Source organism: Pinus tabuliformis, chromosome 6, assembly GCF_031772625.1.
Source record: "Pinus tabuliformis cultivar Carrire ecotype Pingquan chromosome 6, CPIR1, whole genome shotgun sequence".
NCBI classification, from domain to species: Eukaryota; Viridiplantae; Streptophyta; class Pinopsida; order Pinales; family Pinaceae; genus Pinus; species Pinus tabuliformis.
The window spans coordinates 743,103,864-743,118,651 of record NC_142292.1 but is presented as its reverse complement, the minus strand read 5'-3'; positions in this window follow the sequence as shown (position 1 = coordinate 743,118,651).

The following is a 14,788-nucleotide window of genomic DNA, read 5'->3' as shown; positions in this document are numbered from 1 at the left end:
CTTCATTGGAGAAATCCATCCTCCCTCTTCTGGCCAACACAATTGTATTTTCAATGCCACTAACTATTTCACCAAATGGATAGAATCTATTCCTTCCAGACAGGCCAATGACACATTGATCATAGGATTCCTAGAAACCAAAATATTGTCTAGATTTGGCTGTCCTGAGAAAATCATAACTGATAATGTTGTTACCTTCAAATCCAAGAAAATGAAAAGTTTTTTTAATAATTACCATATTACCTTAGGTCATTCCATAGCCTATTACCCTCAAGGTAATGGTCTGGTTGAGTCTTCCAACAAGAGCCTAATTAATATTATTAAGAAATTATTGGAGGAGAACAAGAAAAATTGGCACAAGAAACTTACTAATGCACTATGGGCAGACAGACTCACCACCAAGAAATCTATTGGAACTAGTCCTTATGAGTTAGTCTATGGCATGGAGGCTGTATTTCCTTCATATTTAGGAGTTCCTATAATGAAATTACTTCAAGAAGCTCAAGTGGAACCTAATGATATTCAAAGGAGGATAAACCAGACCATCCATTTGTAGCAGACCAGAGAGGAAGTGTATCAGAGATCCCAAGTGTTACAAGAGAAGCTTAAGAAAATATTTGATAAAAGAACCAAGGCAGAAGATTTCTACCTTGGAGACAAAGTTTTAAGATGGGATTCCAGGAGAGAGGATAAGGGAAAACATGGGAAGTTTGACTTCCTATGGAAAGGACCTTTTATTATCCATGCCTTACAAGGGAACAATACTTACTATTTGAAAAACTTGGATGGCACAGAAATAGAAGAAGGGCCAGTTAATGGTCGGATGTTGAAACATTACTATGATCCTACTTTTTAATGTATTCTGATTTTAACATGTACATACTATATCCTTGGTAATGTCACAGTTTGGATTGGATAGTAACTTGCTGGAGTTGAAGCCCGAAGAGAAGGCCCTAAGCTTCAGAAGTGTCACTGTCATACATACAATAAAGCAACAAGCAGAAGAAGATTTCATAGTTCAGTCAAAGTCATTTAGAGGCCATCTGACCTACTGTTCTTGACTTTCCACCAGGAAAAGCCATCCCCAAGTGGAGCCAGTGTTATGCTCCTATACCAATAGGTGTCATATTTTATGATTGACTTGATTAGCTATGAATATGTTCATACCTTTACTTTTTGCAAAGGTTTTCCATATTGTCAAAAAATAAAAAAATTTAAAAAATGTAAAGAGGGTATACCCTAAAAGAAAAATCAAAGGGTGAAAAAAGTAAAATGGTCAAAAGTGAAAGAAAATGAACCCCACCAAAAGAAAGACCAAGGAAAGTGTGCAAGTCTAAATTCCACTATTTTTTACTCTTATGTAATAAACAAATTGTGTGCAACTTGTAACTTATGCCACAATTGATGAATAGTCAAACAGCTTAAACTTGACTAGTTCATATTTTTCAATTTCATGTTTTAGAGATAGAGAATAAAATATGACCAAACTGTTTAATTTTGGCAGATAGTAGATAGGTAGAGTGAATAAAAGGAGCTCAACAATTTAATCTGAGCTCTTGGATGTAATAAGGCTAGACTTAGATAGATATCTATATGTAAAAGAAAATAAAGTGCGTTAAGGGTTTTCCAGTCCAAGTGCACCCTAATAAAGAAGAAAAAATGTCAGGCTAAAGTAGGTAGAGTAGGTAGATGATGTTGCAGAATTACCTATGATGGATAATGTCTCTAAATGTCTTAATTTTCACTTTTATCACAAGTGCAAAGTAGACATTACTCTTGATGCAGTTCAAGAAAGACAAGGTCAAATAATTAACTTCCCTTCTCATTTTCCCTAAAGATTTCACTAATTCCCCCTAAGTATTAAGGTCTTTGAAAACTAGAGGGGTTCAGAGCATTTCTATGACTTCTGGAGGGACCAAGCCAGGAAGACGAGGGTCAGCACTAGGATATTCACCCTTTACCCCTATGACCCCTGATGACTTCTTCTGGGTAGGGTACACTCTTACCTTATGAGTATATGACCTTTTGAAAGGGAAAATGTAAAAACTACCATTAAAGCAACCCAAGTTATACCGACTATATCCATACGGATCAGGTTCTCTAAAAAATAATGATTTCATCATCGATGTGGATATTATCTGCAAATGAATAGTTCAGATAGAATAGAACTTCCAATTGATCGCGACACTTGGCGTCCTATGGATGAAGACATGTACACTTTAGATGTTATTCAATTTTATTCTGAGAGAAGTGGATCTGAGTCATTTTTTATTTATCAAACAAAATTGATCCAGGAAGCCGTAGATGCACTTCTCGATAATGGTATCTGTGGACAACCAATGAGAGACAGTCATAATAGGCCTTATAAATCTCAAGGACGCTAGCTAAAGGCCTTGATACTACCACTTGGATTTGGAACTTACATGCTGATGCTCACGATTTTGATAGACATACTAATAATTTGGAAGAGATTTCTTGCAAAGTCTTTAGCGCCCATTTTGCAAAATCTCGATCCGCGTGAGGGGTTATAATCTCTTGAAAGGCTTTCCCCCCGTGAATAGCAGGGCCTTATGGAATAGATTCGTTTTCTAAATGAGAAAAATAAAAATAAAAAGGAACGACTGGATCCTGGATCTCTAAAAATTGGATTGGAATTGAAAACTTCGAAATTAACGGGTTTTTAGCCCACGGATACCCAATTGACCAATTAAATCATCGTAACGAAGTTTATCCCTCTTGGATAGATAAACCAGAAGTTGCTTACATTTGCTCAAAATTTTCCACAAACATCCGAATATGAAATGATGTCATAATCCATATCCACAAAACCCATTATGTAAACTACTGCATTGTTTCAGACGATGTTTTGAAGATTCCTCCCTGATCTTGAATTATGATCGAGATCAGTGATCTCGAATCCTTATCACCTGTAATGTGTGCTATTATAGAAAATGTATCTTTAAGCATGTAGAGCTTAGACCCTGATAAACTGGCGAGGGAGACGTAGATATTCGCTATTCTATTCTATTCATGATGAGCCCACCAACTTCCTGGCAAGATGCCTATGGTTAAAAATCACCGACATGTCAGGATCCAAATTCAAATTTGTTCCCAGTCCTTCTTCCGGTCAGAGACCACTGTGTTTGTGCCAGCAGGATAGAGAGGCGAAGTAGTGGTATCTTTCCTTCCATTGCGAACATTTATTCCAAAAAAGAATTCAATTCTCCATCTATAGTAGATAAGTTCATAATTGGATTACTTAATTCCAAATAAGTACTTCAACTCAAATCTCGCATCTATCTTATGAATAAAATGCTTGGAAGATCTTACTTAAGTAAATAGGCCTAGGGAGGTTATAACCGATAGGCCACAATACCTACCCGCCTGGGGAATAGCCAATGAAAGTTGAACGCTACAAAACAATTCTATGTTCCTACCTGGACAATATTCATTATATTGCTGATACAATCTGTACATACTATGGTATACAACTTTACTCCACCATTCATTTTGTTACACATGAACTCTGCAAGGAGAGGGGCTCGACTGATAAGGAGAGGATGCATAAGCATGCTCAACTGTTAAGGTCGCCATCGACCCGACTGTTAAGGACCGGCAACGGGGCTCGACTGATAAGGAGGGAGAAACTGTAAAGTTGTTAAAATAATTAAATGCATTTTACGAATATGATATTATATTATTTGATGTATTAGGTGACGTGGTCTGTGGACCCTTGGCCCCATAATTTAAAAAGCCTAAAGTATTTAAAATTATCATTCATTCACTTTCATAAGTCTTTTCCTAAGTAAAATCCTATTTTACTTAGGAAAAATACACAATATCACATAAAGTACCCTTTTTTTCACTTAAGCCTAAGTTAAATATACACTCTAATGTTTTACTTGGCGCTTTTATTACATTTTCATATTAATTTCTAACACATATTATATAACTCCTGATAAAATTCCACCCTTTCCTGTATTACTACACATATATATAAAAAATCTCGAAATATTAATATCCCACCCTCATTGGTTAAATATAGCCATAAGCATGTTTTAAACCCGGATTAACTAGTTAACCCGTAACTAGTCAATAACCCTGATCCCCCGCTGCATTAGCAAGGAATTAATTAACCCTCAAGGTTAATTAAAAACCTCCCCACCCATTCAAAATCACCCCGCTATGATTAATTAACTTGTTAATTATATTGAGCCCGCCACAATTAAAACTCCACCGTATCACTCACCTGTCCATCGTTTGATCCCGTCCCCATCATCTGACGATCGTTATTAATATCGCGCCCCCCTTGGTGACCGTGCATTAACACACGATCACCAAGCGATTTTCACACCGTACCCCGCCACACGTCACAAATCCCATGGGATCGCTGTCTCCCAGCCAAATACCACCCGATCCCAAAAGCAGTGCGATCACATACTGCTTACCTCCCTCCACATACGACAAAGTGTCATGTCTTGCTTATGTCATCCCCTGAATAACAAGAAACCCCCACCAACCTTGATTTTGTGAATAAAACTGACAAAATGTCATTTTCATTGTTTCATATGACAAACTGTGTTCCCATGAAAAGCAACGTCCAAGTCAACCGTTAAAGCTTTCCAACCACCACCTGGTCAGAAAATTTGCAGCGACATAGTCCGGAACTTGTTATCCATCTTGCCATTGCACTGTTCACTTCCCCAATACAGGTATTTATCCAATTTTCACCAAAACCCTGCAAGTTTTGGTTTTACACTGAATATTCCACAGAAAAATACCAAGTTCACTATAAATTCAGTCTTTTTTTCAGTATATAAGTTCCCAAACCTATTGTTTTGACTATTTTTAACAGAAAACTCAAATTCCATTTCTAAATCCACAAGAACTAGAGATGGAAACCCCTATAGCTCTAAATGTCGCACCCATGAACACTCCTCACAAAGATTTAGATTATCTGCCTTTGACCGATAAATATTTTCAGATAAAAGACTTATCCAGTGATGAAAACCACCTTAAGATCTTTTACCAGGCCAGAGATAGTTATCTGAATGGCTCTGACATCCTCCCTTCAATCCATGTTTTCCCAGATATAATTCATCAATGTTGTGCTAATTATGACCCTAACCAAAGAGTAGTCATGTCCCCAAGTCAAATAGTCCTTTTTCCCATAACTGCTTAGTCCATCTATGAAATGCTACAATTCCACTCCAGTTAAGCTCTCACTCCCATTTCTATGGGATACTTACTTGAGAAATCTTCCCAATTGTCTCAATCAGAACTGAATTGCATTTGTCAGATGTTCATGGACCCTAAAGATCAACCTAAAGGCCCACCTCCTTATCTGCAGACTTTCTTTATAGACACAGGAAAACTCATTGTTGATCTGATAGCCTTGATCATGGGATTCAACTCTGGAGAGTTTGTTGATGATGTAACCTTAGTGTTGTTGTCAATTTTTACTCCTGGACAGTCCCCTATTGTTAAATATGATTATGCCTCCTATATTGCCAATAAAATTCATGACCAATTCCTAAGACTAGACAATGAAGGAGTCTTCAAATACACCACTTTCAACTATCATCTTATGTTGTATTATCAGTAAAAAAACTTCCCTTTCCATGTCAAGAAACTTGACACCAGAGGCAATCCAAGGTCTGTCATCTTTTGGAGTCCCATCTTCCATAATTCCATTGAGTCCCCTTACACCTACAATCAGTTCATTGACCTATTTGTCCATCCAACAACCACTTTATTGACAGAAGTTTCCCCTATTCGGATCAATGGTGATATGAAGAAAATCCTCCAGCTCTCCAAGCAGTACAGGATAGGTGACTGGTACCTATATAAGAATCATATAGAAATTAGGATTTATGGGTGTGAACTCTGCCATTTTAAGCTATCAAAATATGTTCCAATGAGACTCTTTGCATTGGAATATTTCAATTAAATGATAAATGCAGACCTAGTCCATTTTTGTAATGCCAAGAAGAAAGCTCAGCTTAGAATAAAGAACCAGCTAGGCCCTTTTGCCTGCAACACTAGGGAAGCATGTAAAGAAGCAAATTTTTTTTTAGAAGAGCATCTTAAGTTACAAAAGAGTTTTGGGTGGATACCATATGACCTTAATAGGTTTATATGTGATAGAAGAATGAAGAATAGGTTGTCCCCATATATTCATCATAGGATTCTAGAAATTGAACAATATGCAAATAGGGATGAATGGAGGGAAGGAACCCTAGTAGAGCATGATAGTGAACAGGTCAATTTTGAGAAAGTTATGAGAAAACACTTGATGTAGATTCTTTTGGGTAGGTACCATTTAAATTATCTCAAAGATCAGGAGTTGGTGCCTCTAGTGCTGGAACCTCTCAACAACCTTCACAGGAAACAAGCACACTAGCCACAGGAAATTAAAGGGCAAGGAATTAGAGACCATCTTTCAAAACACTCAACAGCCTACAATGTCCAAGTACCCTGAAACTTCCAGAGAATAAGCTCAAATACAGACTCCTCCCACTCAGATCAATATGGGAGAGCCTCTAGTTCTGCAAACTACTCTAAATGAGGAAAGAAACAAAAAGAGAGACAGGGAAACAAATACCCCTTACAGTGAAACTTGAGGACAGCCTAGAACAAAGATACAAAGACTAAATCCCCTCTCAGAGGAGGGATTTTCCAAAGAAATTATAGATAGTCAGAGGGAAGAAAGAGTGGAAATCCAACAAACTTTCCCAGCAGGAGGAACATCCACTAGCTCTTAGAGGCAGGAGCTAGAAAGGCAGCAAAGTGCAGAGATATCTTCTTTCAGGCCACCAGGGACTGATGCTTCAGATATTAAGAAAACATTCATAGAAATAAAATTCAGGAATGATCCATTGAGGTTGCAATTTTATAACCAATATTTGAAGATGCCTCCCACAAATCAACAGAGATTGATGTCAACCTATGACATCAAAGAAGGCAAGATGATAATGATCTATTTTAAGCCAAAGGTGCAACAGCCAAAATCAGCAGCAGATTATCTCAGAACAAATTTTGAAGTCATGGAAAAGGATATTCATCCTTTGGATCAAATTGAGTTGCATAAGCAAATGGGATAAATGATTTAGTCAACCTTGAGTGGTAAGGCAATGATGGCCGAAAGATTGCAGAATTCTTTGGACAACACTACTGCTCAATTACACTTGGAGAAGGCCTCCTCCCAGGCCAAAGATAATAGAATAAAATCTTTGGAAGAAATAATTATTGGATTGGGTCATGATCCCAAAGATGCAAAGGCTACATATGCCTTGATAAAAAAGAAATATGAAGATATTGCTGCCCTAAGGAAACAATTAAAACTACCACCTTCAAAGCATCCATAGACTAATGAAGTTATAAAGCAAAAATCTGAAGAAGAGCTGATGGATTTTCTCTTAAAGCTTAATGAACGACTGAATGGTACTGAACAAGCACTTGAAAAAGCATTGAAGGACAAGTAGGGAGATTCGACGTCTTAGCCTCCCAATGTGATACCAGTAGTATCAACAACAGTCCCATCAACTCTTGGAGCAACATTGGCACCAAATATTCCAGTAGTCACAGCAGAGGCAGTTATAGGTACAGCAAAAATAGGAACAACAAGAGTAGCACAGGGTAGTATTGCTAATTTGAGCACAAAGGAGCTAATAAAATCAATGGAGGACCTGAAACTACAAGTTTAAGAACTAAATAGGGTAAAGGAGCAATATGCCAAAATGGAACGAAGCTATGATCTCTCAAATATAAATGTTGCAGAAAGGACAAGAGAGATTAAAGTGTTAGAAAACAAAGTGAAATCATTGGAGAAAGATCTTACATTTGACAAGCCTCTGTCAGAAATCAACAAAATTCTTTATAACAACATAACACAATCAATAAATGATGCTTGGCCATCAATTCAAATAATTTTTGAGAAAATTGATTTAGTGAAACTAGCTCAGGAAGAAATTCAGAAGAAAAGGGAAGAATTAGGAAATATGCTTGAAGAAGCCAATAATCTCATACAATTTTTGAATATCAGGAATAAATACCAGCTTGAAGAGCTGGGCCTTTAAGATAGAACAAGGACAGTTTTGGAGATCAAAAGGGTTTTTACTAAAAGAACTCCGATGCAGAACTTAGAGAGAAGGTGCCATGACATGCAGGAAGAAATCAATGCCTTCATGAGGAGATTTAATGTTTTGCAGAGTAAAGGTTTTCCAAGTCCTCTTGTTAGTCATGATAAACTAATGACTCATAAAGACTATGTGGAGAAATTGAATAAGTATGCAGGCAACCAAGCAAATTCATCAACAAGTGCATCAGGAATAAAAGCATTGCCTACAAGCAAAGTGCTCTATGACAATCTAGAGAACTTGTTCTATGTTGGGCACAAGCTAAAGAACTTGTTCACAATTCAGCCTACCTTTTACAAGTATACAGGAACTGATGAGACCCTGAGGAAACTTCAGAAAAATAGATTGCCAAAACCGAAATGGTGGGAAGACATATTGGAAATTTTGTAAAATTATCCTTGGTGAAATGTAAATTTTGGTTATTTACTGTAGTAAATAATGGTAAAGAAGATGAACAAAGATGAATAGAGATCAAACAGGTCGAAGTGTATCAAAATAGGTAAAGAGTATCAATTAAAACAGGGCGGACAACATAGAGTTACTAAAGAAGATAGCAGCAAGCCAAATCATAGGGCCTACCTCCAGCACACTCAACAATAATAAGAATAACACAACATCAGTTTACCTTTTCTCCTATCTTCGAGACCAGTTGTCTCTATTTTCTTATAACTTATTCATAGTCATCCTAAAATATACCTCACTCTGTTATGAGATATTTTTTGTAAATTTTTTTCTATAAATATTCCCTCAATTGGATATTGAGTGTGAATTCTTAGACATTGTTGTAATATTGATTATTTTGGAATAAAGTGTTGTTGGACCAAATTTTGTATGGCTTGCTGGATAAAGAATTGATGCAAAGGACTTTCCACAGATTTCTTGAATCAAACATTGGATCAATAAGTCCTCTATACCTTATTTTTTAAAGTTTTCCTTGTTTATTATATCATCTATGTTTCATATCTGAATGATAAACGAAAAAGAGTAATTCGGAATATGCTTGATTGCACTCTGTTTTCAATCGTTATTATTCTCTATGTTTTCTTATGAATTAGGATAAACAGTGAAATCTTAATTTCTCCTGTTTTCTAGTTCATTCATTTTGATTATTTAGTAAAGAATACTCAACTGCTCTTTTTTAGTAATCATTCAAGTTCCCTCTTTTCAGATAGGTTGAAGAATTATTAACTGCTTTTCATCCAATTTGAGTCCGTTCCATCTATCCCAAGTCTTTATTTGTTCCCTGTTTGACCATCTTTCCCTGTGAAACCGTCTTTTGTTAAGAAACCAAATCCAGTTAAGCCATCTCCCTTGACTCCATTAGCCCAATGGCCTAAACTAGTCAATCCTACCCCTCTACTATTGAATCTCACCACCCAAACTCAAACAAAACTCCTAAACTTCACAACTAGCCTAATATCTTTCAAAACCAAGATAAATCATAAAGAGAGAGCCCTCTCTGAGTATAGATTGGATAGATTCTGTACTTAAAAGTTGGTTTGTGGTTACCTCAGACCCCTTTCCTCTTCCCAACAACTTAAAGGAAAATATGAGTGATAATAGCTCCAAAATAGGCTAAGGCAAAATTTTGGAGGGTGGTTGTAGCCGCTACAATAGAAAGAAAAGAATGTGACCTTTGGCGATAACTCACCTACTATTATTAAAGGGAAAGGATTTGTGTTTCTAAAAAAAGGTCAAGGTTGAGAATGTATTAATTATTGATGGAATAATACATAACTTGTTAAGTGCTAGTCAAATATGTGATCATGGGCACAAAGTTACTTTTTAGATCAAATAATTGCATGGTAAGAAGCTTGGATATAGGTAATATCATAATCAAGGGAACCATAATTCCCAGCAATGTCTATATCCTGGAGGGTGAGAAAGAGAACTGTTTTTTGAGAAAATATGAAGAAAGGTGGCTTTGGCATAAAAGGTTCGGGCAACTCATGTTTTTCTATTATACAAAGGATGGGAGCATTTCGTGACTTGCCCAACGTTTCTCCACCTGAAAAATAGCATTTGCAAATCATGCCAATTTCGTATGCAATCCATAGTTCAATTTAAAGCTAAATAAGGTACTTCAAGTAAACCCCTTTAACTTGTTCACACTTATTTATGTGGACCTTGAGAAAGAATTCTTCTTTTGGTGAACAATACTTCATAGTATTTATTGATGACTTTACAAGAATGTGTTGGGTTGGTTTACTGAAGTATAAATATGAGGCATTTGAAAAGTTTAAATTATATAAAAGCTTTGGTAGAAAATGAATTGGATCTAAAAATAAAATGTCTTAGATCTAATAGAGTAAGAGAGTTTATATTAGATGAATTTTTCATTTTTTGTGAACAACATGGCATCATAAGAGAATTTTCCATAGCTAAAAATCCTCAACAAAATAGAGTGGCAGAAAGAACGAATATAATAGTTCAAAAAATGGCACGTATCATACTTGATGACTTAGGAACACCACACACCTTCTGGGGAGAAGAAATACATACAATGTTGGATATATTTAACTAAGCTCATGTTCAAGTAAACAATGATAAATCTCCATATGAACTCTTGTATGGTAATCCTATAACTATCAAACACTTTATAATCTTTGGAAGGAAATGTTTCATAAAGAAAAATGATGATAAGCTTGGAAAGTTTGAATCCAGAGCTGATGAAGGAATCCTCCTTGGATACTCTTCGAGAAGCAAAGGATATAAATTTTATAATAAAAGGCTCCAAAAGATTGTAAAATCTATAGATGTTGTGACTTATGAAACATCCACAGGTACCAAAAGGGAATCAGAAGAAGATGATGAACCTCTCCCTACTCAAATCCAAGAAGTTGTATGAGAAGAATAAAAAGAAACATTAGAAGAAGGAAATGAAAACACAGGTATGTTCAAAAAAATCATCTTGTATCTCAAATTCTAGGTGATAAGGAAGCAAGAATACAAACTATAAGAACTTTTTCTGGAACATCTACTCACTTAGCCTTACTATCAACAATTGAACCTCAAAATGTGAATCAATCAAGCACAAATGAATGTTGGGTTAAGGTAATGCATGAAGAACTTGATAAAAAAAAAAGAACCATACATAGGAACTGGTACCAAGGCCTCATGATAAAAATGTAATTGGGACAAAGTGGGTGTTCAAGAAAAAACTAAATGAAAATGGAGAAGTAATTCAAAATAAAGCAAGACGTGTATGCAAGGGATATGCTCAATAGGAAGGGATATACTTTGAAGAGACATTTTAACCTGTAGCTAGACTAGAAGCCATAAGAATGTTTCTTGCATCTTCCAACTTTTGTAACTTTAGAGTATATCAAATGGATACTAAATTTGAATTTTTAAATGGGGACCTAGAAGAAGAAGTTTATATTGAACAACCTGAAGGATTCATACTTGGCAATGATAAATATCTTGTTTTCAAACATAAGAAAGAAATATATGGGTTAAAACAAACTCCTCATGCATGGTATTATCATTTTGATAGTTATCTTCAACAACAAGGGTTCAAGAAAGGATCTTCAGACACCAATTTATATATCAAATATGTCAAAGAAATATTTTTTGTGGTAGTGGTTTATGTTTATGACAACATATTTCGAAGCAATATTGAATCTATGAGCCAAGTATTTGCTTTAGCTATGCAACAAGAATTTGAAGTGTCATTACTTGGTGAGTTCACATATTTTCTTGGTCTTCAAGTTCATCAAACTAAAGATGGTATCTTTCTTTCTCAAACCAAGCATCTCAAGTAGATCATGAAGAAGTATGGAATGGAATATTTTAAACTTGTATTCAAACCAATGGAAACATGATGCAATCTTAGTCAAAGTGATGATTATCCTTGAGTTAATCAACCTTAATACAAATCTATGATTGGAAAATTGCTTTATCTTATCAGTACAAGACCAGACATTATGCATGTTGTTGGGATATTTGGATGATTTCAAGAAAATCCAAAGGAAACTCATATCTAAGTAATAAAGAGAATTTTCAAGTATCTGCAATGCACTCAAGATTTTGGCCTATGGTATACCAAAAACACATATTTTTCACTTCATGCTTACACAGATGCATATTGGGAAAGTAATATTGATGACCGCAAAACCACTAGTGGAGGAGAATTCTATTTGGAGCCTCTCTTGGTTTCTTGGTTCAGTAAGAAAGAAAGCTTTATTATCTTATAAACTGTTGAAGCATAATGTGTTGTCACTACCTCTTGATGTACTCAACTTCTATTGATGATCCAAACTTTGCAATACATTCAAGTCACCTGTCCTCAACCTGTACCTATTCTCTGTGACAATGCTAATGCCATAAGTATCTCTAAAACCCCTATCATGCACTCAGAAACAAAGAACATTCCAAAAAACGTAACATTTTCTTAAGAAAACGTGCTTGAACAAAAGGTCAAATTGGAGTACGTTCCTGCAAAGGAACATGTTGTGGATTTATTTACCAAGCCTCTTCCATGTGATTCCTTTGAATATCTCCGACAAATTAGGAATTATTTTTTCATCTTCACTTTGTTAATTGTTCTAACAGATATGTCTTTCTCAAGGGGGGTTGGGGCTATAAACATCAAAAATTTACTTTTTGTACCCAGATATCATGAAAGACAATTGCATGTGTACTCCTATTTTGATCTAGAAAGTCATGTATGCTTCTCATAAATGAAAAAGAAGTGGCACTCATTTAGGGGGAGCTTCTCATATGATTACATCAGTTAATTTTTGGGAATTATGGTTTTGGCATTAATTTGTTAGAGTCTATTGATGATGTTTAGGAATGATGTTGGTTCATGATAAGGTTATAATTTGTTACAAGCGTTGATGATGAAATGGCTCTTTGTTGCATTTTTTTTATTGATGATATGGATATGATCATATGTGATTGGAAAAGGTTTAGGGGGAGCATCTGTTATGATTCTATGGTCCATGATAGATATTGTTGGCATTATGATTTCTTAAGCACTCCTTGTTACATGATGGGTTTATGATGAGTACATATCATTGCTACTCTATGGTTGTTACTGTTGTTTCTATTGAAGATGCTTATGTTGTTGTCATTATGTCAAAATACTTGGGTTACTTATGTTGCAGTTACATTATTGATTTATTATACTTCTTAACACACTTGATGGAGAAATTGATGCTACATTGTCTTATCTTACATTATGAGGATTTCCATGCTGCTTTCTATATTGTTGTTATCAGATTTTTATGTTGCAGAGTCATATATGGTGCATGATGGTTGTTGATGCCTATCATTATTCCAAACCTTGTTTTTGGTTATTAGTGCCATATGTTTATCTTGATGTAAAGGTCATGGAAAAGACCCATGTTATAAATCATTGTAAAATTCAATCATGTATGACTATTAGAATCCAGTCATGTCATGTATGTAATCCCATTTTGGGACATTCATGTAAAATTTGGGTCCAATATGTAAACCCAATATGTTGGGTGATTGATGTAATCATGGGAGCATAAAGTAATTCATGATAGGACAAGTCATATTTGTCTGAATAAAAAATATTTTTACTTTTATTTGAATATATTTATAAAGTCTAGCATATGTTCTAGCGAGAATGATCTATATGCATATTGCAAATTTCATATTAGTAGATCAAACTTACAGTATTGAGCACTACCAAGGAAGTAATTCATTCAGCCTGGTTCTGGCCTTTTCCCTTGATATCAAAGGGGGAGAGAAGCTTGGTGTTTGGAGAAAGGTGTTTGGAGAGAAAGGTGTTTGGTATTTACTTGTGTGTTTATAGATGTGTTTTCAAGTGGTTTCCAAACAACAAAATGGGTTCCATCTAGTCCAAAGGGGGAGATTATTGGAATTATGGCCAATGTTTTCCTTGACGGAAACCTGCTTGATAAATATGTACTTGATATCAACATCAATTATTGTGGAACTAATGTAGATTGATATAGATGCTACATATTCTATGGATATAGAAATGATAGTTCAATGACCAATGGATGATAAAAGTTAAGTTTGAGAAAGTATACGTGGATCCTATGAAGAAGGGTCATGTACATACGTAGGTCTTGTAATTAAAAGTCGTGTATAGAATCTTAACCATGGTAATATGGATACTAGAGGTAAATACCATGGTATTGTCCCATATTAATGTTTGCAACAATGTTTATTTGATCTCGTCAAAGAATATTAATGACATTACCAAGGGATTCACCTAAGGTATTGGCTAAGGAAAAAACTATATTATAAGGAGATGGAGATCGAGGTGTTAAGTGTGCAAGTGATGAATTATTTGATTTGGAATAGGTGTGCACCAGGGAGAAATTAGGAGAAGACTCATTTATGAAATATTTAAATATATGTTAACATGTATGCTTGATTTATTTACTTGTTGCAAATGTCTAAGTAGATAACAATGATGAATCTATGCTTATAGTGATGCTATGATCTAAATGAATTATTTAAAAGTATGTAGTTTTGACAGAAAAGGTTGCATAGTATGAAGTTATGCTTGCAGCGAAAGATTTATGATATGTATGCAGGTTTCTATTTGTCATATCGCATACATACACAGATCTAGTTCAATAATATAGTGTAAAAATTATGCAATAATTTAATTAGTATGCTGAAATCTGTACATGGGTGTTGTG